The sequence below is a fragment of the Abramis brama genome (assembly GCF_963993115.1).
Source record: "Abramis brama genome assembly, chromosome: 6".
In the NCBI taxonomy this organism is placed as follows: domain Eukaryota; kingdom Metazoa; phylum Chordata; class Actinopteri; order Cypriniformes; family Leuciscidae; genus Abramis; species Abramis brama.
The window spans coordinates 18,674,452-18,701,746 of record NC_139968.1 but is presented as its reverse complement, the minus strand read 5'-3'; the positions used below and the strand labels follow the sequence as shown (position 1 = coordinate 18,701,746).

The following is a 27,295-nucleotide window of genomic DNA, read 5'->3' as shown; positions in this document are numbered from 1 at the left end:
TTAGACTGGGTTTGGATAGGTCTTGTCTTTATTTATTATACAAAGGAAACATTCATCAGCCTTAAAGGGGCCTTTGACATGGTGTTCTCAGTCCACTTGCGTCTTTGCCACGAAGAGCCACAAACAAACTCAGAGAGGCGAGCAAATGAGTATATCCAGCTCTGTCAGTTAATATTTATCTCCGGTGCCACTTTGCGAGAAGGAAATCTGGGACACAGTTGCATTCATTGTTCAGTGAGCTTTCTTTTACAGTCCAACCCACCGACAGCAATGAATGTTGATTGTGACCTTTGTTGCAGTTTTCAAAGTCAAACTTTTCAGGCGTCGTTCGAGGCTAGCATCGGAAGGCCGCGCCGTCGTGTCTCCAGGAGTCCATGCTTAAATTCCTCTTTTGCCGGTGGTAGGGAGAGGCAAGGCTCGGTAGGGCTCGGCCGCAGGGTACAATCAACGGTCGATGGTTTTTTTCTATTTAGCTCAAACTCACCGACAGCGTTGAATGTTCACTGAGGCAAACATGGCCTGATGGTGAGTCGACTTGACAGTCTGCACAGAGGTCGCTGTGGAGACAAGGCACGCAGCGGGCGGGTGCATCCCACCTCTCAATGCTGAAAGGACATATCACAGGTCACCTACTCCAAAAATACAACTTATTGAATTCTGCTCTCAAACTTTATGACCTTTTGATGGTTTGGACATTTTTACACAACATAAAAACAAAATTGACTATTTATTTTTTCCATGATTGCCCCTTGTCTTATTGTGCATCAATTTCTTGCTGATGTAACCAAGGCCATGTGGGCGGGGCAAAAATATTAACCAATAATATCACACGTTTATCACTTCAAGCCCTGCCCTCCATTATTCTAGATGAATGTTCTTTTTCACTTGAAAATACGATACACAAGTTTTTAAATTAATATACAAATAATTAAAAATACAATTAACATACAAAATGTAAAAGTGTTCATTTCTTTTGATGGCCAAATAAAAAGCATTCTCAATAAATCAAACAAAGTCTTGCTAACAAAAGGTGATTAGATTCAGTATCCACAAGTCTTAGACAGCAACCTGGCTTTAATCCAAGTGTAAGCAAGCATAACACAATAAACAGAAACAGAGAAAGAAATAAAAGGAAACAAGAAAAGAGAACAGATGTTATATGGAAGATCCATGAAATGTGTCATTTATAATTAAATTAATACTGAACAGGATTTATTATAGGGCATTATACGATTTATTATCTTGGAAATCTTATTTAAAAGATACACTTTAAAAGGAGCACTCAGTAATTTTTTGGTTTATATTGTGCTGGTTGCAATGCCTAACATGACATACTGACACCTAGTGGTGTGGATGTAGAATGATGCAAAACCAAAAGCATTTAGTTAGCAAAAACATGATTGAAATGCAATTTTTTTACTGTCCCATTGAATAATATATTTAGCAAGCAAAAGTTTTTAATAATAGGATGGTTAAGTGAGTAGTTTTCAGCAGGGAAATCTTTCAAAATGGTGGCCTCCATGATGCGACCTATTCCATGTAAAATAAAACCGTTTTTATTAGGCTACTGATATGACCGACATTTACTTTTGTTTAGTACTATTTCTGTTTCTGTAAAACTTTTAACACGGAAACATTTCTGAGTGCACCCGAACATCGACGCTCACCCTTTCTCGTGGTGCAGGAGAGGGTCAGCCGTCCAGGAGGGATTTGGCCTCCGACCTCATCCAGTGTATCCGTTGTACAAACCTTGGAAACTGCAAAGACACACACACGCACACAAAAAGAAAGAGATTGAGAGTTGTATAAACGAATCCGTACATTAAACAGATGATGGATGTGAATCGAACAGCAAACCGCACCCCTACCCCCACGCAAATGATACACACACACACACTTAGCCAGACTTTGACTTGACTGCTGCTCTCTTCTCTTCAACACCCTCCCTTTGATCATCGTGATTACAGTAATTGGGTCTGTAAGATCTTCACACAAGGGGCCTCTATCAGGACGAAGGAGGAGGACATTGCACACACACATATGCCACCGCTTCTAATTGCATGCTTTGGTGATACTGAAAAACATAGCTTCCTCACATATCAGGCAAACAAAAGTATCTGTGCTGATGTGCACCAACCATGCAGCCTTTTAAAACCCCTGAGGACCAAACAAATGGTGTGTGTGCGTGTGTTTGGATGAGTGGTCCAACTAAAGCTTACTGACCGGCAGGAAGACCGCAGGCCTGTCAAAAGCATGAAGAGTTTTCAAACAAAGCATGCGACGTTAGTCTCTCAATAACCATGAAAATCAGTCTATAATGGACATCTGAAGTCATAAATGTCATTACAGACCATGACGTTTATGTGTGTGTGTGTGTGTGTGTTTACATATTTTTGGAATTGCAAAATATTACGAGACAATGCGGTTGCTAGCATAAAAAACCATTGCGAAATGTCATGTGCACAACAACAAAAAAAACAACGGTGAGAGAACGTGAACTGATAGTAAGGCAGCTTCACTGTACGAATAGAACTTTTAACGTTAAATTAAAAGAGCCCATTTGAAAACCGTCTTTTTGATAATTGGTTTACTTTAGCCATGATTTGATAAAGCAAAAAAGTGATAAAAGCCAATTTTAATTGGAACGGACATATTGATTGTCGCTAATGAACTTAAATCTATAAATCTCAAAATGAAGTAGTCATAGCAGAAAGCATATGAAAAAATAAAAAGAATCATAATGGATCAAATGTTCTCTTGAAGATTAGCAGCCATGCTATTTCTAGGCTAACAGACCAATTATAAGATACAGGCTATTTGTTTAACCACTAAGCCCACCACTACCTTTAATGAGTCTACTACTTGTGCTTGCATCACCCATTATCCTTGGCTATGGAGCTAAGATTACAACACAACATTAGCGGCTAAGCTAGCAGAGCAGCAGGCGCACTAGGCGAAGTTTTCTGTGTTACTAGCATTTAAATTTCCCTCAAGTGAGGTGTGGGTGGGGCTTAGAGAGCAGGAAGCTAATGACAGTATGAGTAACACCGGGCTCGTTAGTCTCCCACCTCTTCTTCCGTAGACACGATCATTTTTCTGGATTATTTATTGCTGTGCACTGAAAGAGAACATCCATTTGCCGAGGGTTTCCTCAGAGGCCTGCACCGCATGGCTCGACAGCCCCTACCGCTGCGATCCTAACATCTCAGATGAGAGATATTATACACACTAGTGCTTTTTTGGCTATTTTTATTCATACAGTAGGTACTGTAGAGAGAGAGAGAGAGAGAGAGAGAGAGAGAGAGAGAGAGAGAGAGAGAGAGAGAGAGCGCGCGCATGTGTGCAACCCACTAGGCTTAAATAAAACCTAGGTTTTCAGTGTGATCTCATACATTTGGACATATCCTAAGACGTACTACATCATATTTTATTGTGTTTTTATTAGGTTTCACAAAGTCTAATAGTGGTGCTGATAATAATTTGCTGTGACATCAACAGTGACAATAAAAATCCAATGATTTAATTCTGGAAACAAAATGTTCTCCCTCAATGTATAAATGAGTCAGAACTAGTAAAACCATAGTCAAGTTTGTATTTTTTACTATGGTTTACTACAAACTCTATTGTTAAGATTCTGGTGCTGTAGTAAAACCAAGGTTATTTTTGTTTTTTTCTACAAAAAAAACTCCAAAACAAAATGGTAGTTTTCATAGTGTTGTAGGCCTAGTTATTGTGGCTTTACTGCAAATGCTGTAGTAAAACCATGGTTAATTTAGTAAGTTATCATGGTTTTAATGCAATACATACATATTTTTGTAGTTACTCTAGGTTACTATGCTTTTTCAACAAAAAACAGTTGAACTATGGTTATTGTAGCAAAACCTTGTTTTTGACTGTCATTTCTCTGCATGTTGCACTGGTCGATCTAGCAAGCCATTACATTCAAGTGCCTCAATACATCAGTTCCTGTTGTGACTTCCTCCTTCGTTTCTTTCTGCAATCTCTACTACCCTACTATCACCTACTCACAATTAACTGTTAGCCTCCGGGCATAAAATAACCAGGAACGCAATACCAGCAAATACCCCTTTCAGTGTAAAATTGCACTATTTTCCAACCCCCTCTGACTTCATAACAAAAAAGGCGAGCCAACCTGGCCTCTAATTGGACATTATAATTGCAGATGTGAATTAATGGGCCAAACATTGATAGTGTAAGCACATAAAACCTCAATCCCAGACCGGCAGGGTAAATGAAAAACAGATCCTGAAGAAGGGAGGTTCTTTCCCATGGCAACCCCTGGCCGGGGCCGGCATGTTCTAATCCCGCCACTTCAGCAGAGCTGTTGTTATGTACAGAAGCAGGATATTTTTCTATTGTGTGGATGGAATGGTCACTGTCGAGTGTATGGGGCCAAGGGCTTCAGGGTAGACAACACACACACACACACACACACACACGCACAAGCGCATTACGATACGGTTTCACAAGCGTTAGCACATCATTATCCTGACGCTCTAAACACAACTGAATGTTATAGCTGGCTGGGAATGTGATGTTGGGATATTATGCTGACAAATAACTCGGGTAAATTCCCCCCCAAATATGTTGAGACAATGTTTGAGCATCTCACAAGCATGCTTCTTCATTTCTCTGACATAATTACAATAAACAGCTTTCGCCCTCCTCCCTCAAGGAGAGTAATTACCTCGCGACACGCTGAAAGCTCTTCTCATTGTGAGATGCCACAGACAAGACGCGGTCTCCTTCATGTCTGGACCTGAGAGAGACAGGGAGAGAGAACCAAAAACATAAATAAAATGCCTAACTTGTGCTTTTTTTAATCAAATCTCTTTCAAAATGTTTGGTAGTTGAATTGGGTAGATTTAGGCCCCATATCTGTAGTTTAAAGGGAAAAGTGCATGTGGAGTTTGCAGAGCTGGAGCATTCTGGGTCATCTCTCTTTTTCTAACAAATTATTTAAGGGTGTGTAGGACATGAAGGATTTCTCCAAGCACTTTGGAAGGAAGTTGAAAGATTTCTGGACTTCCTTTAGCAAACACTCACAGTGTGTACAAATTCTACACTTGGAGGGGTCAGTGTGAGGGTAGCCCGTGATTCCCGTCTCTTGGCAGGAGATCTGCTTTACTAAATCGTTACGTTTTGTAAGAGTTATGCTTAAACAATTTGCCAATGGGGCAAGAAAAGTAAACTTCATTCAAAAGGATATATTCTATGAAAACAAGTCGTAATATCTCACACAATTTTGGTTCTCATGCAAATGCATTTTTCAGATAATATTTGTTAAAAAATAAAGTTTAAAACAAATATAATATAATATAACATAATATAAAAGATATAAAATAAAATATGCAAGCTGGTTTCCGTCACTGAATAAAAATTAAAAAGGTAATTGCGACTTTTTAATCTCACAATTCTGACTTTTTTTCTCTCGCAATTGCGAGATATAAACTTTTTTTCCCTCATAATTGGACTTTATAAGTTTATATCTCACAATTCAGAGAAAATAAGTCCGAATTGCGGGATATAAAATCGCAATTGCGAGAAAAAAGTCAGAATTGTGGGATTTAAACTTGCAATTGCAAGAAAAAAGTCAGAATTGTGGGATATAAATTCGCAATTGCAAAAAAAGTCAGAATTGTGGGATATAAGCTCACAATTGCAAGAAAAAATTAAATATTGTGGGATATAAACACTATAAACAAGAAAAGAGTGAGAATAGCGGAAAAAGTGAGAATTGCGGGATATAAACTCGCAATTGCGAGATAAAAAGTCGCAATTATCTTTTACATTTTTTTATTCCGTGGCGGAAACAAGCTTCCATAGAAAATACGCGAATAAAACAAAAAAGATAAAGATACAAATGAATGAATTAATAATTAAACAAATAAATAAAAAACAAATACTGATTAAACATTTTTGCAGCATAATTTGGGACCATAAATTGTTAGACTAGTTGTCTAACAAATTTATTTAATACATCACAGAACAATATAAAAGGCAGTTTGAAAATAACCACTTGGATTGAATCTCATGACTGATTTGAATGCTTCTAGGTAGCAGTGGTAAATTATATCTGTTCTTATCAATGTGGTTATGATATCCTTTGCAAGTTCAACCGATTCAACCAAAATTTGCATACACAATTGCAATTCAAATGCATGGATTTCCTTATTCAAAATTACACGCAGTTTGTGAAGAAATTGCAACCGCATATTGAAGCGTGTATGTTTAAAAAAAAAAAAAAGTCACAGAAAACCTATGATAATCTGAATATTGTGGGTGACGTGCCGCTATCAGTGTCTCTGTTGGTCATATATGTCTATTTATCTGTAAGATAAAGGCAATTCATTGTGCTGAACTGTTTTCTAGTGTGTTCCTGTAACACATTCTACCTCTGTGTGTAACAGATAAAGCTGGTTGTAGCCAGACGGCTTCACCTGAGTGAGAAACTCTGTCTCACGCGTCTGTGTTAGCCTGCTAGGACAGATGGCAGTCAACCTTTGATATCTCAAAGGCCAGGTACATGTGAGAACACTGTGACGCCCAATCTCACATGGAGCAGTGACAGAAGATGAAAAGAGAGGAACCGAGGAAACTGACAACACGCGAAACGCAGACGTCTCTACGGTGCTGTTGGATTAAAAAAAAGAGAGAGACAAGAGCTGAAACTAAATAAATTCATTTTGAAATACTGAGGACAAAAATGGCAATTCTGTTGAAGACAATTTAAGGTCAAATTTGTAGAGAGGAGTTGCCAATATATTGCATATGTTTTCTAATTTAAAATAAAAATCTTAATGTAAAAAATGTAAGCATAGTTAGGACAGCAGTAATAATAATAATAATAATAATAATAATAATGACTATTATTGTTGCTAGCGGGTAATGTTGCGCATCCAGTCAGCCTATTCTGCATTTTAGCAAAAATATGTCTGAAAAATAAATGCAATCAATTGACCTTGACCAATAAATTTTATAAAAAATAAGAGGAAAATTGCATTGCTCAGATCAGAGCTCGGGAGATAAAATGAAACTCCCACAAATAACGTCACAAATGTTTCTTCTAAAAATCGTTTGAAGAAGAAATAGAGACAAATGAGACAATTGTTGACATATTGTAAGAGAGATCAGATCTATAATATTAGTTTGGTTCATTTTAAATTAAGAAATGTTCTGACGTTTGACAGCAGATTTGGGGATCTTGACAAATTTGAGCACAGTTTGTGACATTACTGATATCTCTTTTTGAACTCTATAGGAGACATTTGGGGAAAAAAAGGATAAAAATAAAAGACAATGGAAGACTCCACTGCTGTTCCTTTAATCGCATTGCTGTTTGGGAGAAACATTTGAGAATCTAATTCTATATGGAATGTTGGTTCTCCAGGCACACTGAAATCCAGATTTTAGAATATAAAACCTTCAGTTTTAATAAAGATTTACACAATTTGTATAGATTCCTTCAACCCTAACACCGATGTAATGCACTGAATTGCACGATGTTAAGTCATCCAGTTTCATTTTCCAAGTCTTGCTCCTACTTGACAACTTGATGAACATTTTTATTTTAGAAACTTCCATGTGGCTCACAATTTTTGTCTTCAACAATCTAATGTATACACAAGTCAGAGACCTAAATGAGGACCACCCACAAACTCATCTGAAGTCTTACAGTGCACCACGGACTAGAAATACATTTAATTTAGTAATATCAATGTCTGCATGAAACTGAGCCAATTTCTAACTTTTCAATCAACATCAAAACCTCAAATATCTCCACAGTGGCATGAGTTCTCCAGACCAGCCTTCATTTTTCTAGACTTTATTGTGGCGCTAACCAGTTGTAACTTGTCGCCCAAGCTCTGGACCACCCAGATTAGCCGTCTAAACAAGGCTTTAGATGTTTTAATTGTCTCCATCCTCAGGGTGTGCCATCGACTTGAAAGTACATCGTCATAACAGCAGTAACCTCCCTCATTTGAGATTTATACAGAGTACAAATTCGCCACACTGAAAACCAGCCATTACACACTCAAACCTTATATCGAAAATGGACAATTCCAACATTTACAACTACATTAACCAAGACAAAAGTACAAAAATCGGAGAGACTCAAAACTAAAAAAAAGGCTATGATTGAAGGCACTCATAAACACACTGAAAATGCACAGGCCTACATGCAAATGTAAACACCTTTGAGGTAGAAAATGTTATAGGTTGTAAGCGGGAGCATCCAGAGTTAAGTTTTTAAGATGAAAGGATGTCATAAATTCTGAGACGCTGTAATAAAAGACTGTCTCCTAAAACAAGACGCTTCGTGGCCCCTGATAGTCTGTAATTTACAATGACAATATCAGGGACAGTCACGAAGCGGGAGGCAAAGTGCAGGGTAGCGGGAGAAGAACATAGCCGTGTTTTTTCCTGCTTTAATGATTCATCCTTTGTCTCAGAAGCGTTCATCTTCTTAGCATATCCAAACAAACCGTTTCCCCTCGAAATCTCCAAATGATCCATTAAAACGATCTCATTTGAGAGCAACAACTATTCGGGCTGCAAAACACGGGACGCCGAAAGAAAACAGGAGAGGGTGCAAAAGCCCCCCTCCTTCCTCCTCGTAATATGCAAAGTTTCACCCCGAGGTATTAATCTGTTTCCATTGTAGCTAAGCGCAGATGCTATCAAGCTCCATTTGTCATTGACAGCGAGGGTAATGACCCTGAACTCGCGTGAGCAGCTCCTGGGCAGCAAAGACACAAGGTGGTAAGTAACTCAATATATTTTCCCACAGCAGCATTAACGGCTACAAATTTGCTAGGCAAATTGAGTGTGATGAACACATTTTATACCGCTTTGGCTCGTGGTTGTACCGACTTAATCTCTTTGAGACCATTTATCTCTCAAAATACATTACAGGCAAGGAGGGCCTGTTGCAACATTGCTTGTTATATCAATCTTGGATTACAATGTTGCTTGTTTGGGCCAGACACCTTGACTTATCACTTCATTTATGTGGCGATTATTAATATTCAGTTCAAAAAATACAGGGCAATGTGCATGTTGCCTAAAGAAAGGACGCCGTTGCAGGAGATTTCCCAGGTCTTTTCTATCAATACAGTCATGTGAAGAGTCTTTTGTCCCCTCGCAAACCCTGGGCTCTAAAGAGCTTTCAGTCCACCTGAAGGTTCAGCACCTTATGAAAGAAACAAGTGGGGAATGTACTGAACGCCATTGTGTCCAAAACAAGCCTCCACAGAGCCAAGGATTTCAAGCGGTTCATGAACCCAGTAGGAATAACGCTCTCAAATTCCATCCAGGTTTCCCTGAAATGCTACGATCATTTCAAGCTCTACAGTACGAACCATGAAGATTGAGACACAATGTGGTTAGCCAGTAGTTTTTAACCTCCGGTGATAAGTGAAATGGCTGGCTGTGCTTATATTGGCAGGCAGGGAGGAAAGAAAGCCCAGATAATCTCTCTCTGGTCAAGTGCCCGTGGCCCTGGCACTGTTCTCAGAGGTAGTAAAGCTGTCCAGATTTCATACCGGTAACTATCACTCAGGTCCTGAAGCAGAGCTACATAATTAGCATGGGCCATAGAAACACGCTCATTTAGCATTCTGTGAAGTAGCAGGTAAACTATTCCCTCATTTACGTAAATGCACACAATTTCCGGACAACATTTACGTAAATGCACACAATTTCTGGACAAAATTCAATCACATTTCTCAAAAAACCCTCATCCTTCCCTCGGGTAATTTTGACCAGAAACTAATTTTTGTTCAAATTTTTAAAAATTGAGCGTTCATCGGAGGAGTCTAAGATCTTAGGACTTCTGTCGCACTTGAACCACGAATTCGCAAAAAAAAAAAAAAAATGGATTCAAAGAGTTTATGTGGTTGTAATAATAAAAAAAAAAAAAAAAAAAGAGTAACAAATCCTTCCCTCACGGGTCAATTCGATCCCTTAGGAATGAATGGAATGCTTCAGCATACATAGAAAAATGCTCGAAAGGAAAGCTAAAAATGCTAAAACTACCAAAAACTATTTTATAATGTCTACATGTGTATCTGAATGCATACTGAAGAGAAACTCAAGTACTGACTTTAGGACCCAGCGGAACAGCTCATTTGCTCCATATAGAGCTATAAGGCCATTTAGTGACAAAAGTCATAAAATATCATGTTATATATTTATATTTTGTTTCCCCCCAAATTGACCCAATGTGATATATTTTGAGCTGATTTCAGCTGGTTTTGCATGAGTTATTTTGAATTTAAGTTTAAAGAATGTGAGGTATGTGATTAAATTATATTATTTATTTAAAAAAAAAAATAGTAATTTAAAAGGTACATAAAATAAAAAAAATAAAAAAATCTTCAAAGAAATCGCATTAATGTTTAAAAAAAAATAGTAAAAAAAATAAAATGAAATTATATAAGCTTTCTGGACAAAAAAAAAAAAAAAGTATAATTTTAGGGCTTCGGGTCATTATGACCCGCGACGAAAGGATTTGTTACAGAATGCGAGGAGAGGATGTTAAATCATGAATATGCTTCGTAGCCTATCGGTGTGTTATGACATTTGCATACATTATTTAAGATATACATTTGACAATATGCCCTAGTCATTGCTAGCGCAATGCTAGCCAGTTGAGCTACAGCAACGGTTGCATGTTTCAAACCTGTAAGAGTCTGGTTTGCATTATTTTCCAATGCTGTTCCTTCCTTTTCTCCTCAGCCTTTCCTTTCTTTTCTATACTGTTCTCAAGTAGAAATCAGTAAATTTACATGCACGATTTTAGTCAGACTAAAGCAAATGCTACGTCAGACTGAAATCATACCAGTCAGACTTCACGAAGTCAGACTAACAGATCTGATAATGTGATTTTACCTCAGCCTCACCCAGTATGTGTAAATGTTAATCAGACTACAACTGGCATCGACGTTGTGCATTTGCTCCAAGATTCAGAGGTGACATGCAATGTGTATTTTATACTTCAAATATTCAATTATGCATTGTATCACATAAATTTGGACAGAGAGGCGAAGACTGTGTAGAGCATACTACTATACTATAGGCAAATGCGAAGAACCAGTGACTGTACGTAATCAGGCGAGTATAAATCACACAAATTTTCATCCATCAGCACTCTGCCATATAGTTCAACTCTCCTTAAAATCCTCCTTGACAGTTCTAAATCCCACCAAGCTTGTGCCAATTACCAAAGTACAATGTTAGCCATCTCTCCACAGTGTGACTTTATAAATGCTCCGAGGGCCGTGTCTGCTAATTCGGCATGTAATGCACTGTTAGGTTCACAAAAACCAACTAGCATGCTAGCCACTAGCCACCTGCTGCGTACGCAGAATAGGGTGAGTGGACCTTGGGACATCCCAGCATGGGAGTGGAGACATGAGGGAAAACTTTTACAAAAAATGGGTAGATTATGCTAACTGAGAAAGATCTAAAATTGCATTCTCAATTAGTGCTTTCAATGACAGACCCCACCCTCCACTTGAAATTGCTGGATTCACCTGCCATGCGACAGTAGTCAAAGGCCGGAGGTGCGTTGTTAACCCAGCAGGAGAGGATGAGGCAGAGGTGCGAGAGAAAAGGAATCAAACGGCCGAGTGAATCACCTCCAGGAAGACAACAGCTGGAGAGGTCGTCGCCGGAGGGAATAAAAGTAGCTTTTAAACACTTGTTGAGGCGTGTGGGGGTCTACAAAAGGGCGGAGCGAGGATAATGTAGCAAGTGTCCACTGGAAAAGAGACAGCCAGTGTCTTTAACTAGTCTCCCGACAAAGTCTGCTGGGACTTTTACAACAGACCAGAGCGAGGGAGGGTGGGGTCCGATGGGGGATAGAAAAGGAAGGAGAAATTATAGCCTTCCGGCCATTCAACATTTACAACTGTGTTACCTATAATCCTACAGGGCCAGTCTGTCTAACCACTTGACAGACTAGAGATCATTTACTCAAGCTTTTAGTATGGATAAAGAATGCTCTTAGTTTAAGTGGCTGAGAGTTCGTCTTGGGAATACTAACTGGCAGCACAATGCAACATTTTTGGCCCCGGAGGAAAGCAAACACTTTGAATGAAACGGTAACTCTGATCTTTGTGGATTTAAGGGTAAGGGCTGTAAAAACCATGTACACAAGCAACATTTAAACTTGAACGAGTAGTCCACCGGAAAAACTAAAATTCTGTCATTTACTCACCTTCATGTCTTTCCACATCCGTCACACTGTTATTTTGTTTGTGGAACACCACGTTTTTAACAACGACTGCCAGTCAAGCTCAAAAAAGGACAAAAACACCACAAAAGCAATCTAGTCCTGTTTGTTGTCAATATCTCAGACCAGCGACAAAAGTTTCAGTGAATTACAGCTTAAATTTCTGAATCATATGGCTTCAGAAGACTTTATAGCACACGATTCATATGGATGACGTTTATGGTGTTTCTTTGTACTTTTTGGAGTCCAAAAGACACGTTCACTATAGAGGTTCTTCATAAATTATTATTTTGTGTTCGGCAGAAAAAAAGCATGCAGGTTTGACATAAAGGACAATAAATTTCATTTTTGGTTGAACTGTTGATAATTACAAATCATTGCATGCTTATGTTTAATGGTTGCTCTTTCAGACTACCTGAAAATCAACTTTTACATCATGCCGGACATCTTCATAGTCAGCAAAGGTTGTGGAATACCTATATTTGTAAATTTAATTCTTGCACTGCATCTCAACCCTAAAGATGACATATTGTTCCAGACTCGCTCATAATAGCAGTGATAGTGTCTTGCGGTGAGGTAATTGCAGTGAGTAAAATACAGGGAGTCTCAGATGTCGGTTTAACATGACGAGGTTAGATGAAGGCACAGATAATGAGTCAAGGAACTGACGCCTGAGTGTGCAGGATGAGCCGGAGATGAAACGACACGTTCTGCACCTGGATCACATGGCAAAATGCCCAAAACACATACACACACACACGTTTGCAGATGGTAACGAGGAGCCATTCGAGGACACAGAACGTACATTTCAACTTCACCACAAACCCTCAGAGGTAAATTCGTTACCTTTATCGGTCGTCTTCGGCCTGCAACAGTCTGACTTCCATGGTTGAGCTCTGCCAAGTCACCAGAAGAACCAGGGTTTAAAAGACTTCCCAGCATTGCATCTTCTAACAGCTTCCCTCGCTCTGTTTCTGGCGCCTTGATAACCTATGAAATGCAGAGGGAGGGGGAAGGAAGAATGATAAGGAAATCGTTTCACCAGATGGAACTGTCTAAAGTCAGGCGAAAGCAGAAGGCAGCGCATTTCATTTAAAAAACTCAATTTGACAAGATGAGACGAGGTCGCGGATTCCAATCATTACATTAAAATACTTTTCGTTATCTTTCCCGCAGCACCCGCAAGACGTACAAAGAGTATTACAGAGAAAAGTCACGACAGTACAACACCTCCCAGTCATCGGGGTCGTGACTGTGTGGCTACCAGCTGTGTTTTTGCTCTGAAAGGATGAGCAAGGCTTGACAAATCAAACATTTGCCCTGATCTAGCCCTGCCCTGCTCTATATTACACTGTGTGGAGAGGTGACTTCAGCGCAAGAGGATGACTCTGTAGTGGTAATAGACGCTCATCAAAATCGCCAGCAGCTGTGCGGCTATTCAACGCGCTCTTTCTCTTTTTTTTAGGCCACAGCTGCACAGATAAAGGGTTGGGCAAATATTGCACAATGAGCGACAAACATAGAGCTTCCACAGTCTCCGTTTCGAGCTTGACTATATGTGTGAACACTCAATGCTTGTCCTTCTCTATGTTCGGTTTCAATGCTTGCCCGTCCATATTTAATTGCCATTCTCGCCACCCCCCACCCAGCTCTCCGTTCACCCTGCACAGCCCAGAACCCCTGAAAAGCGGTGACAGTGCTCCTTTGTTCACCCCAGACCACTCCTCTCCCTCAGCGCCCCCATCCACCCTCCGTTCAGTTGACAGGCATGCCTGTACAGGCTCGGCAAAAAAACGAGAGAGGGAAAGACAGTGTGAAAAGTGAGATAGTGAGCGACGGGGAGGGTCTCTCGTTTTCAAGCTCCTACCATTCCTGCATTTCTGTCAACTCAGCAATACCAGAGGGGGCTTCAAAAAGGGGTTAGGAGATGAGGCGACCGCCAGTTTACAAGCCCTCCAAAAACGAGAGAAAGATACGTAGAGAGTCAGGGATTCAGCTATGCACCGCTTAACTCAACTAGCATCTGCCTTGAGCAAACATTCAAGGCTAAAACATGCTACGCCGACAACTATAACCCTAATGTGGATCTTTATTTTTCCTCACCATACATACATAACATGCCATTTACAAAGTAGACATTCAAGTAAGATGGTTAGTCTGTATAGATGTGTCTCTCTGTGCCTGCGGCACAGTTGTTCCCTTCGTCGTTAGATCATAACAACCATTCCCTGGTTTTAATTTAAATAGTCATTTTATGGCCTGTTTTATTTTAATGACCATGTTTATGGTAGCCATTTGTCTTGGGAAAGATGCAGACAGATTCTGAACATATTTAAATGAATTAAAAAAACGTTCAAAAACAAACATGTCGAGCATTTTATACTTATACGTTACGTAAATGAAAATTCGCATTAAAACATTCGCATTAACATTCACATTATGTAGCCTATATTTTTGGAACATCAATTTGGTCTGTACAAAAGGCAAGGGCAGGCCAGAAACTAAGTATGCAGATGCATTGTACATACATAATGTGCGTTCTTGGGTAACTTTTAGTGGTAACACACCTCAGTATTCTAGGGGGCGACAGAGTTACCTTTAAATGTTATTGCCATTAAAGTTGGCAATAAAGTAAATTCTGATTGTGACGTATATACTAGTGAAATTACTTCGCAAACAAGAATAAATGTAGGGCTGGACTTGATTTTGTCTGTCGGGATTTGATTGGATAATTGTTTGCTAATTGTTGAGATATCGTAAGTCATAAATAAGAGAAGGGAGGGAAAGTTATTGTTTTTGATTAAATATTACAAGGACATATGGATTTAAAAATAACTACATAATAATAAGTATAGATGCAATTAAGATAAGAACTGTCAATTTTTAAACTGTATAATAGCTAGTTGTAAACAAATTGACACTTGAAGATTATGCACATTGTAATGCCGTTTGTGGCAATGATGAGTATAAATTTTATGGTTTGTTTTATTTTAATGGCCATGTTTATAGTAGTCCTGTATATTAGTCCAGGCAGACCTTTCAACAAAACGCTGAGGTATAAATAATATAAATTTGATCCATGCAAAATCCTAACAGCATGAGTAGGCCCGAAAAATACACAAGGCATGTGCATTACGTAGTTACCTACAAATGTCTCAGGTAGCTAGCTATAAACATGAGATGTGTCCAATATTACAGTAGAAGAAGACAGTTTATGCCAATGCTCACTATAGCTCCCCTTGTGGCAATGCTGAGATTGCAAAGATTGCATAGCTAGAAGCGTTTGTGCTCATCTACTTGTGCAGAGTATGTTAGTTTGTACATTTTGAGCATGTAGGGGCTGTACTTGCAGATATTTAAATCACAAGCATTTTTCATAACTCAAGACATATTGTTCAGATCTACTTGTACACGTGAGTAGGAAGATAAATATTTGGACTGAAGATGAGCGCTCCTGAAGTGGTTGTGCTAACTCCATAATAATCCTCAGGCAATCCCTAGATAAACCTTGAGTGGAATAATTCATTCAAGATAGTACTTAAAATTCTTAGTATTTAACATAAGAAGGATTTGAAAAACACAGATATCTAATAATGATTTTACAGGTTTGACCTTTCTGATCTTTAGCACATACTTTTTCCCATCCAAAATTTAAACTGTGATTTCTTTGCAAAATTGTTGGTGGTTTCCAAATCTATCATATTTTATTACATCAATACATGCATTATAACCTAAAAAAAACCAATATAAATATTTAACAATTTTTAACAAAATAAAGATTTAGGCCTGAGGAAGTTCAATAAAGTTAAATATAATACATAATTGCTGCTGAGAAAAAAAAGAATGGTGAAATGTTTCACTGACAAGTCAACTTTAATAACTGGAACTCTAAGGGGGTCTGATTTCAGGTGCAAGCTAAAGCTATGCTAATGCAAATGGTAACAAAAGCAATGCCACAAGTCAATGGGGGAGCTTGACAATGGTCACACGCCAAATTTACTCCAGCACTAATGTTTTTTAAAAGGACTGTTTAACTCAAATTAGGAGGTGACCAGGGCAGGACCACAGGGAGTTTGTAAACAGATCATGAAAACCTCTTGAGATTACTAGTCCCAGTACTCGCATTGACAAAACAGGGAGGCTTCGGCAATGGTGCTAAACTAATTGAGTGGTCCCTTGGGGGCTTCAAGTTCATTGTCCACCATGTCTCAATTAAACATCCATCAAACTGGCATCTAGTACCAAAGGAAAACCAAACAACGCCATCAATGTTCTTATGTATGAACAAGGTATACTGGCACATCTTGCAAACCATCTCAGTCAGGTCAGAAAGCGATTGCCATCACTTGTCCCCATTTATCCACCATTAGATGCCACTAAGACAACTGTGAGAGCCCTAAAACTGAAGGTGAAGGCTAATTTAGCTAAATTAAACTGTGCCACCATATTGATAACACAAAGTAATATTCATGGTGAAAGGGTTGCAAAATGTAGCACAAATTGTTGATGCCAATGGCTTGCCAACTTAAGCTTCCTTTCTGCTAGCAGTGGATAAATGCTTTGGATACGAGAGCCACTAATGCTTGGATGCACTTCTTGTAATAAGTACAATATGGAAGTGCTTTGAAGTTTACAGCTCGCAGGTCTTTAGCTCACTTTGCAAACACATGAATAGGGTTCAAAGACATTAAATGAATGAACCGCAACTTGAAAGTTGGAACGGTCCCTAGAATTTGACTGAATGGATCGCACAACAGAGTCTAGAGTTGAAATGAGGAGCAGCCGAACAATAAAATGATACTATATCTTTTAGGGATTGCAGCGCAATTGACGGCAAATAAAGGCTCCCTGGTGCAGCTCTGCTTTGATAGAGCCACACAACCGGACAAATGCTGAATTTGTAAAAACTGTGCATTCGACGGCTTTCATCTCGGATTGAGCTTCTGACAATAGGAGTTAATTCCCATGTTCCTTTTTCCACAATTTTCTAAATGGAACAAACACGTCCGCTGACTCTAACACAGTCGTTGTTGAGCAGGATCACTTTTTAATCGCCGAGATTGAGCGAAGCTCGGAGAATCAAGCTCTCAATAGGCACACAGAGGAGACAGCAAATTAATTCCACCACCTTCTCGGCCTGCCGGAAAACGCAGTCAGGTTTCACCGGCAAGCCATCAATGCTCGTTGCTTAAACCCGTCAGTCTACCATGGCTGAAACAGAGCCAGCAGGAATCCACCAACTTCACAGTTCTGCCTTTCCCTTTCACGGTCCATCTCAGCAATTTTACGGATAGCCCAGTAACAGTTATTTGCTTTCAGCTGTCAGAGGGGATCCTGGTTGTGTCTACCTACTTCGAATCCAAACTGCAAATCTTTAACAGCCCTCGGTCGTTGGTTATCGATTGCAGAGTGGCTGTTCTTTGTCCAGTCCTTGAAGGAAGTGTTGTGAAATGATCCATGTATCCTTTTTTTCTTGCTGCTGTTAAGGAAAGATAGCGACTGCAATTGGTATAATGCTGTTTGGTGAAAATGCTGGCTGACCAAGAAAATAAAGATGCAGCATCATTTCAAAGGCTTTAGGAACATCTAGTTAGAGTAGCGCTTCTCAAACTGTTTTCGATGGAAGTATGTGAATGGCTACAAATGGTCCGCCAGTCAATTGGCTTCTCAAGACTTAAATAGTTATAATTGTTGAAAAGTACCAACATTTAATTAATCAACTGATAGCATGAAGTTGTATAGCTAACAATAATTTCTGATAAAAATGTTTGTCTCACTTCTGGCAGTTGTACATGCGCAAGTTCTTAGCTTAAGCTAGTGAACTTTTTAGCTTAGCATTTTGGCTCCTTAGCTAAAAGTAGCAGTCCAGTTCATGTCAATTAAATAAGAACAAAATGGCCATCTGGCAACATTATTGATCAGAAAAAGAGAATTTCCAAATTAAAGGTATAAATGATAATTTGTAAAAAATAAAAAATGATAATTTGTATACTACTTAAAACAGTATGTAACTGTTTTGAGGTAGCAAGCGTGCTAGTAGGTCTGCAATTCCTATTTTCCTGTTTTAAGTGGTCTGCCAGCTAAACATTTTTTTTGAAAACCACTAAGTGAAGAAAAAGAAAAAACACTGGGATATTGGTGAAATTTAAGTTTATGGTGAGTCATATCTTTAAGAGTTCCTCCAGTTTTAATTACGCAACTTCTGTTTCCTTCACTTTCATTTAATCAGTGATTGATGACTTATAAAACCATTAAAGACTTATCTAAGCATGTACATGCCATGTACAGTGAGCTCAATGAATATAAAGCTCCTTGTATTTTATGCTTGCATATTTCTCGCATACCTAATTATAGCAAGTAACTGCATGTATAACAGATACCACATGCTAAAGCAAAAAATAAAAGAGCTTACACTACTAAAAACAAATTAAAAACCAATCAGTTCCTCTTTTTTTCCTTTTTGAAAGTCAGCTACTGTGTGGAGGATTACAAACGAAAACTGCAACTGAGAAGCAAAACTGCTCATTAGCATAGCGAATCTCTCCCAGAATTCATCCGTGTTGACGGGACAAAAGTCAAAAGTGTTCAACAAGCTCTCTGCATGTACTGGAATGACATTTCTGCGGGTTAGCTCCCAAAACACAGTATGAAATAAGAGCAAGCAGCTGTCTCTTACTGCGTCCAGATGGCGGCAGAACGTATGTAAATTGCCTCATTAACCTTACAGCACTTAACTACCGGGCTGCGTTGATGGTTCGGCCCACACGGGCATTTTATTAAAGAACATTAATAGCATCAGGCAGCAATCACCACTGCCTGAGGTGATTTGCTCTGGCATTATCAAACACTGTAATAATTATACATGACAACCTCCTGATTAATGCATTCATGAATATTACAACGCTGCATTATCTTTAGCTGCGCCCTCGGTTCTTAAACCATGAACTTCAAGGGTGTTTTAACAAATACTACAGGATAAGTACGTTCTTCCGCCCACCCTTGCAACCCTTTTGGGCTCAGCCACACCTCTTACAAACAAAAAATAAAAGATCATGCATCATTACCCTCAGCCCTTCCGAATGTGTGTGTGTGTGTGTGTGTGTGTGTGTGCAACGAACACAGTGGAGAACTGACCTGCACCTGGAGCACGGCACAGGTCAAAGGTCAAGCCTCCAAGGGACTCTGACTAAACAAGCCTCCACTCCTTCTTGCTCTGAAAAGGCCAGACAACCCCTGTAGTTGCAGCTCACAACATGGGTCTTTTCGTCCTCTCTTTTTTCCCCTTCCCTCGCTGTCTTTCTCCTTTGGAGAGGCGCGTTAATCCATAATCACTCAAACGACCAGGAGCTCAATTATGCACCAGTTTCTCCATTTTCTCTTGACACATAAAGATCTAAAAACAATTAACCTCTAGCCGGCAACGCGCTTTCACACTGAGCGCAAGAGGAATAAGTCAAGAACCCTCCATTCAAATTCCACCCCATAATTCAGCGAGCATAAATATTATTACATATTTTCTTTTAATGCTGGGCTGCAAGGTTTAAGCTTAGCTGACATAATGGATGGTATTTCTATACATACCAAATTGAAATTGTGTATGTGTGCTATACATAAGATGATATTCCTTAAGAGGGATTGATGTACATATGGATTACTTTTATGGATTACTTTAATGGATTACTTTAACTTGTAATGGTACTGATTCTGTTTGACTTGTCAAGGTTTAATGATTGTTAAAGGTTTAAGGGGGACAGTTCACCCAAAAATTTTAATTCTAAATGAATTTCCTCCTTCTGGGGAAAAAAAAGCAATATATTTTAAAATTGTTTGATGACCATTTTAATTTTTACCATCTTAGACATTTAAAAAGACATATTCACGCCAATATTCAGATATGAGTTTATTTTTTTCTTTAACTTCTATTTTGGCCCTTCAAAATAGTCTCTTAAAAATTCCCAAAGTGGGGTTTCTCAGTGATGTCATAGATTATTTTAATAATCTAAAAAAAACGTTTTCCACTATAAAGAACCTTTTGTGTAATGCAAAGGTTCCATGGATGTTAAAGGTTCTTCATGGAACCATCCATGCCAATAAAGAACCTTTATTTTAAGTCTTTGTGATAATACATTATTAAAAACATACTTGATATCTATATCCACAATGTGCATTGCTATACGATTTTCCCCTCAGCAGCTCAAAAACGTTGGTTCAAACGGAGTCAATGGGTGTGACACTAGGGAGAACTCGCGCCCATGGCCTCTCGCCCAAGCCGTGCAGTTCTCTACGTGAGGCTGTCTGATTGTATTGAGCCCTTTAGCCCTCAATAAACACTCTTCCTCTGTCAGAGGGTCTCAGTGGCCTCCTATTCATGCACAGGTAGAATGCCTAAAGAACGCGTGAGAGGAGAGAAAAAAACAGCTTGTTGCTTCTATTGAACCTTTTATTACGCCCCTTAAAAGGCTTATGGCAGAGGAGGAGAGCGAGAAAGAAAGGATCTGCCGTCTACTTAGTGCCATTGTACTCCCAACATGTCGGCTCTGAGCTCTGTGAGAAAACACAAGCAGACTTCATCCAAAATATCGCACGTCGAGCAAATCAAAGTGCACTAGCTACAGACAAAATGGGACACTGATTTCAGAAAGCACGTTTCTATGAAAATACAAGGAAACAGACGCTAATTCAAGCCAAATGTAATGATATTCATATGTGCGAGTAATATTCAGAGTTATGCGTGTGGAAAGCAGCAAAACATATAGAAATGTAATTTTTAAATGAATAATAATTTTTTTTTAACAGATCAGTATCCAACTTCTCATTAAATCATCTGAGTCCTGCACTGAAATCAAAACAAACATTAACATTAATCCCCCCCCTTTATTATTAATTTTAATGTTGTTAGTTTAAAAGCTATGTTAAGTCTGTCGATTTTAAACAGTCCTCAAAATATAATTCTTAGGATTAGGATACTGTGCAAAAATCTTACAGCTTTCCTCATCGCAACATTCATTCTTGCATTATTACGCCTCAGTTTATGTAATTTCACATGAGGTGAACCTAATCTTACACAGACAAAGCACTTAAACAAGCTTAGAATCCAACGCTCACTCTTATCCACTGAAAAAGAGTCACAAAACATGCCTAAAAATAAATCTTTGCTTTTTTTTAAGCACACGAATACTGTAAATTGACAGGTCTTGTATGGTAAAGAAAAGCCTGATATGCAATTTTGAACAGCACGGTTGAATAAAGACTCCCGCTTACACACACACACACACACACACAAGGAGACATTGTTGTTCATGCTTCTCCTCGCATGTGTGCCAGACTTCTTTCTCCCTGGTCCATACATTGCAGAAGAGTTGGCCCCTCATATACTGCATACCGGCCCCCAACATTGCATGCCGGCCCCTTGATTAAGCAGGCCAAAAGATGCAAGAGGAAAAAACAGAAGAAGAGACAAAGTAGTGAAAAAAGAGCGAAAACAACTGGCAGGCATCCAGACTCATGGGGACTGCGTTGATCATTATGTCTAGCCTTCAGGTGTCTGAGCCGGCTGTGTTTTGGGGGGAGGTGTGGTTACCAAAGAGGCAGACAAAGAGAAACTCGTTCACCGGGATCAAGAAAGCGAAGAAGGGAGGGAGGGTACAGAGAGAGGGAAAAAAAATGAGAAAACGCTATAAAAATTTGATTAGACGATCCTCCACTGAAGTGACTTTATGTGTTCTCCTGCCTTTTTTTTTCTTTTTTCAAAGCATCGCCCTAGAGAACAGGACAGACTGAATTTTTTTTTTTTTTTTTTTTTTACAGGTCCTAATTAAAAACATCTGAAGACCCTCAGACATCAAAGTCTTGCATTGCAATCTAAATGAGTCTTTTTTTCTGAACTCAGGTTTCTTGATAGCTCAAGATGTAAATTTAATATTAATACAAGCATTATTTATATTTATGAGCTGCATTTAAACATGCATATGGAAGTCTGCAAATGATTAATGAAGAAAAAACAAACACACAACTGCTTGACACAGGTCACCGGCTGTCACAACTTTACAACACGCGTCAAATCGAACAAAAATTAAACAAAAACAGACAAAATGCAGAAGATTTTCACATGGGATGATAATAAATCTGTATATTTATATTTAAATACTATATAATATTATATATTAAATATTTATATTTAAATATTTTCAACAAAATATCATCTTGTTTTGATTACTAACTGAACGGGTCGGTGGTTTTAAGATGATCTAGATTAGGTTGAAAATATGTTTTATAATATAATAAAGGTGTGTTTCACAAGAAGAAACAGAATTAAGAGAAATCAACAGAATCATATTGAAAAAGTTCAAGCATGCGTGAATACACAAAATCGATAGGCTACTAAAACAGTGCTCTAAAATAATCATTTTGAATTTCTATTATAATTAGCTTTCTCAAAGGTTTGTTATTCCAGAATCCGTCTTTACACATCAAAGCAAAATCGAATTTAAATTCAGAGCGACTACGATAAACATCTAACGCGTCTTGCAAAGTGTTTTTCGTAGAATTAAAAAAAAAAAGTAATATCGATACTAACCATTCATTCTGCTCTAGACGCCGGGTTCCTCTTGCATTCGTGGGGAAACTCCGAGCGGTTACAGTAAAAACTGCTGCTGCTTCTGTTGAGAGAGCGCCGCGTTACCTTTGCGTTTAACTTCTGATTCTTTTGCGCGTCTCGCTTCCTGCGCAGTGGGAAGAGACCAGAGCCGCTGCGTCGCGTCATCAGCAGGGAGCCGCTCCTATTGGCTGAACGCGTGCACATTGAGAACGCTGCTCTTTGTTCCATTGGGCGCACGCGGAGGGACAGACGCTCCTCCTCGCTGAGTTCTGTGCGCAAGAATGCGTGAGAAGAAAAACGGGGAATGTCTTCTAATGTCCGGGGTCAATGCTGCTTCAAAGCTCCTGGAACAAAAAAATGCATCAGTAAGAATCAGCTATTGGTAGTTTGATTTATTGATTGCTTATTGATAATCGTCTGCATTAGGCCTTCTGATACAAATGCTGCTTTCGTGCATTTTAAATATAGCTACACGTATAAAGTCTTTATAGTATTCAAATATATTAAGCAATTCAATTATAACATGCATTTACAATACGTTTTAAACGGAATAAGCTAAATATTCAACATTGTCAATGATGTTTGCATGGACACAATTTCAGTAAACACTTTTAACTCTCTGAGGAAAGAAAAAAACGTTTCTTTTTACTTCAAAACAACACTGTATACATTTTATTGTTTAATATAAAAAGGGAAACTATTACCAGAAATGTAATGTAAAATTAAAGACAACAACTCTAAAACCATTAAATATCTATTGTCTATCAAAATATAATTTTATATTATTTGTTAAGGCAAATTAATTAAATAAGGTTAACCAAAACAGGTTTTAACTTTAGCATTTTAGTTTTTTCCCTGTTAAAATGACCTTTTACAGAATATAACCTCTATAAGAATATAATCACTTACAATCACATTTGTATGTATTTGCAATAGAATATCATATATATATATATATATATATATATATATATATATGTATATATATATATATATATATATATGTATATATATATATATATATATATATATATATATATATATATATAGGCTATATATATATATATATATATATATATATATACACACAAATAATATATATATTATTTGCGGCACCACTTTCATCAGAAATGTTGAATTTATACTAAAAATGACTTTTGTCAAACAAAGGGGTCACCATGCATCAGAAGGATATAATATCCTGCAGTAAAGGACTTTAATTAATATCCATTTCTTGAGACTGACATTCTTTATAAGATCCCTTTATTTGTGTATCTAGCACTTCTATTAACATTTAACCTTTACTCACCGAGTATTTAATTGGGTGAACGTACCAAATACACACAGTATTGACCAAGAATTCTTTGGGATGCTTCATATCACCCCCATTCTCCACAAAACGAGTGCTAATCACTGGCAGTCCAGCACAGGCGGCTCGATTCGGCTCTGAAATGCTCATGCGAAAGGAATATTTCAGCCTCTGTCTTTCTCTCTGAGTGGCTTGGAAAACCAAAGGCCCAAGGTATGTTGGGAATATTAGAGCGTGCGTAATGTGGGTGAACACCCTCCCTGCACGGATGCAGCATTAAATCAATATTCTGCAAAGCTTCCCCATCTTGAGTTATTCACTTGACTGCTGTCATGATCCACCACGTGGGTTGTGCAGTTGTTTTCTGATTTTTGTGACGCCCCCTCTCTCTCTCTCTCTCTCTCTCTCTCTCTCTCTCTCTCATCTGAATGGCCCACCACCTTCATGCTTTGATAGTTCTGCAAGAGGAGAAAAAAAAGTGTCTGATGACATATTTTTGTCTTTCATTACGTGTGACAGCCAAAAAAGGCAAATCCAACAGCTGATTAGCGTACATTAGCATTGACAGGCATTTGAATCGAACCGCACCTGCTACTGGCAGAACGATCATCCGTGTTTGTTTTTCTCGCTCTCAGAATTACGTGTTTCTCATGTTGGTTGGTTAGCTCTGGGTATCTGCTGTAGCATGTGGTGTCAAAAGCATTCCTGCTTTGGAGATGTTTACCAGAACTTAGCTTTGCATTTCCTTTCAAGATTTAAGCCTCTTTAAAATTGCAACAGTGTACAACCAACTAAACAGATCACATACTGTAGAATTAGCGAGCAGAGTCGAAAATTAACACTCCGTCATACCTGCTAATGAATAGAGAACTTTCCAGGCATTATTTTTGGCCATGTACATTTTCAGTATATATAAATATATTAGGGCTGCCCTCAACTAAAGATTTTTCTAGTTGACTATTAGTTGTTCATTTAAGCGATTAGTCGACTAATCGCACGTGTATATTAATAAGCCATGAATCATAATAATGAGCCTTTAATTGTCTATTCTCAGCCTAATCAGCGTTCAAGCGTACGCATAAAGCTTGCCACAGCCCACCGGCAAAAGTAATGATTATGAATGTGTTGTGAAAAAACAGCAAGGAGACTGTCTGAACATTTTAATAATTTATTGATAATGTTTTCGGTTGCAGAGATTAGGTCGACGATGCGTACTCGTCATCTCCACAGAACAGTGCACGCACCTATATTCACGTTTCATAACATAATCCTTGGATATTTGTATTCCATTTGAATCGGTTAATTTAAAAATAGACATTTCAAGCTTTCGACAGATGCATTTCTCGTGTGTGAAGAAAGAGTTGAGTTTTGGTTTATTTTTTGACGTACTCAAGTTCACAGAGGCCGAGACGGCAGAAAGTGCATCCTTATTTTACAAAAGCACAACGTTTAGTTATTGTGAGTGCACACAAATCAAATTAGTCATTTTTGGATGACGTATTATGCTACTCTTGATGTAAGACCAAAATTTTGAGTATTTTAAGTTAAATGCCAGTGATCACGCCGGCGCCTCCATGTCATGTGTGCTATACTTCAGCTTCCACACTCCGCACAAACACTTGGATATGCACCTAAAAATAGCGTACATTTATCTAGGTTAGAGCAAGCGGTCATGTAAAGTTGCTACTTACATGTTTCAAATGATAAGACATATTTGATGATGATAGGCAAATGTTTGGATTTTCTGCCTGACATACACATAACACATAACAAAGAACCCGCTGTTAACGATCTGTCCCTCACTGACTACTTGACTTCGCCATGAGTTTTTGTATAGTATAGTACTGTCAAATCGATTAATCGCATCTAACATAAAAGTCTGTGTATATATTAGTACTGTCGATTCGATTAATCCAACATGATCTCATGACCAATTCGTATGAATTCGTACGAGTGATAAAAAGGTGGCTAATTCGTATGAATTTGTATGACCTCACTCGTATGAATTTGTACGATTTGTCTAAACCCACGTGATGGGTATGTTTAGGGGCGGGGTCAGGGGTAGGTCATTCGTATGAATTCATACGAATTGGGCAATTCGTAAAATATGTACGATTTAGCAAAAATCTTACTAATTCGTACGAGTGAGGTCGTATGAATTCGTACGAATTAGCCACCTCATAGAATTTGTACGAATTGCCATGAGATCAGGCTGATTAATCGCATATAACATCAAAGCCTCTCTCTCTGTGTGTGTGTGTGTGTGTGTATGCATCTGTCAAATCGATTAATCGCATCTAACAAAGAAATCTGTATATATTGACTTCTGTATACATACTGTATATATTAGTGAACTTGAACCTCTGTGAACTTGAATGCGTCAAAAAATAAACCAAAACTCAGCGTGAACTTTCTTCACATACATGAGAAATGCATCTATCGAAAGCTTGAAATGTCTATTATTCAAATGGAAAACAAATATTCTAGGATTATGTTATGAAACGTGCATATAGGTGCGTGTACGAGTACGCATCGTCGACCTAATCTCTGCAACCGAAAACATTATCAATAAATTATTAAAATGTGTGTGTATTAGTGCTATCAAATCGATAAAAGTATGTGTGCATAAAAAAAACACAAGTATGTGTATATATATATATATATATATATATATATATATATATTTGTGTGTGTGTGTGTGTGTGTGTATGCATGTTATATATAGACACACACATTATATATTTACAACCTTTTCTGTTTGAAGCGCTTAATTGATTTGACAGCACTAATATATACAGTATATATACAGACTTCTATGTTAGATGCAATTAATCGCTTTGACGGATGCATACATACACACACACAAAGAGACTTTGATGTTATATAAGATGATTAATCGATTCGACAGCACTAATATATACACAGATGTTTATGTTAGATACGATTAATCAATTTGACCGCACTTACGCATTTATATATATATATTTAAATATAATTTATGTGATTTATGATTTAGCGATATTTTTGCATTTTAGAACCAGTGCAGGTTATTGCATCATACATATGCATCTGTCATGAAAATGTGATTTAACATCTCATTTTTTTTTTTTGCGAAGAATATTCCACATAT

At 38.2% G+C, this 27,295-nt stretch overlaps 1 long non-coding RNA gene across 1 annotated transcript; it reads right to left on the bottom strand.

Annotated features, from left to right (window-relative positions):
- On the bottom strand, window positions 1-22,970 carry LOC311084161. The gene is made up of 5 exons (XR_014606445.1): window positions 22,836-22,970; window positions 13,106-13,249; window positions 4,709-4,780; window positions 1,668-1,757; window positions 1-1,068 (listed from the first exon to the last, which is right to left on the bottom strand). It is a non-coding gene; the product is annotated as an uncharacterized lncRNA (long non-coding RNA).
- Between the last annotated feature and the right edge of the window lie 4,325 nt (window positions 22,971-27,295).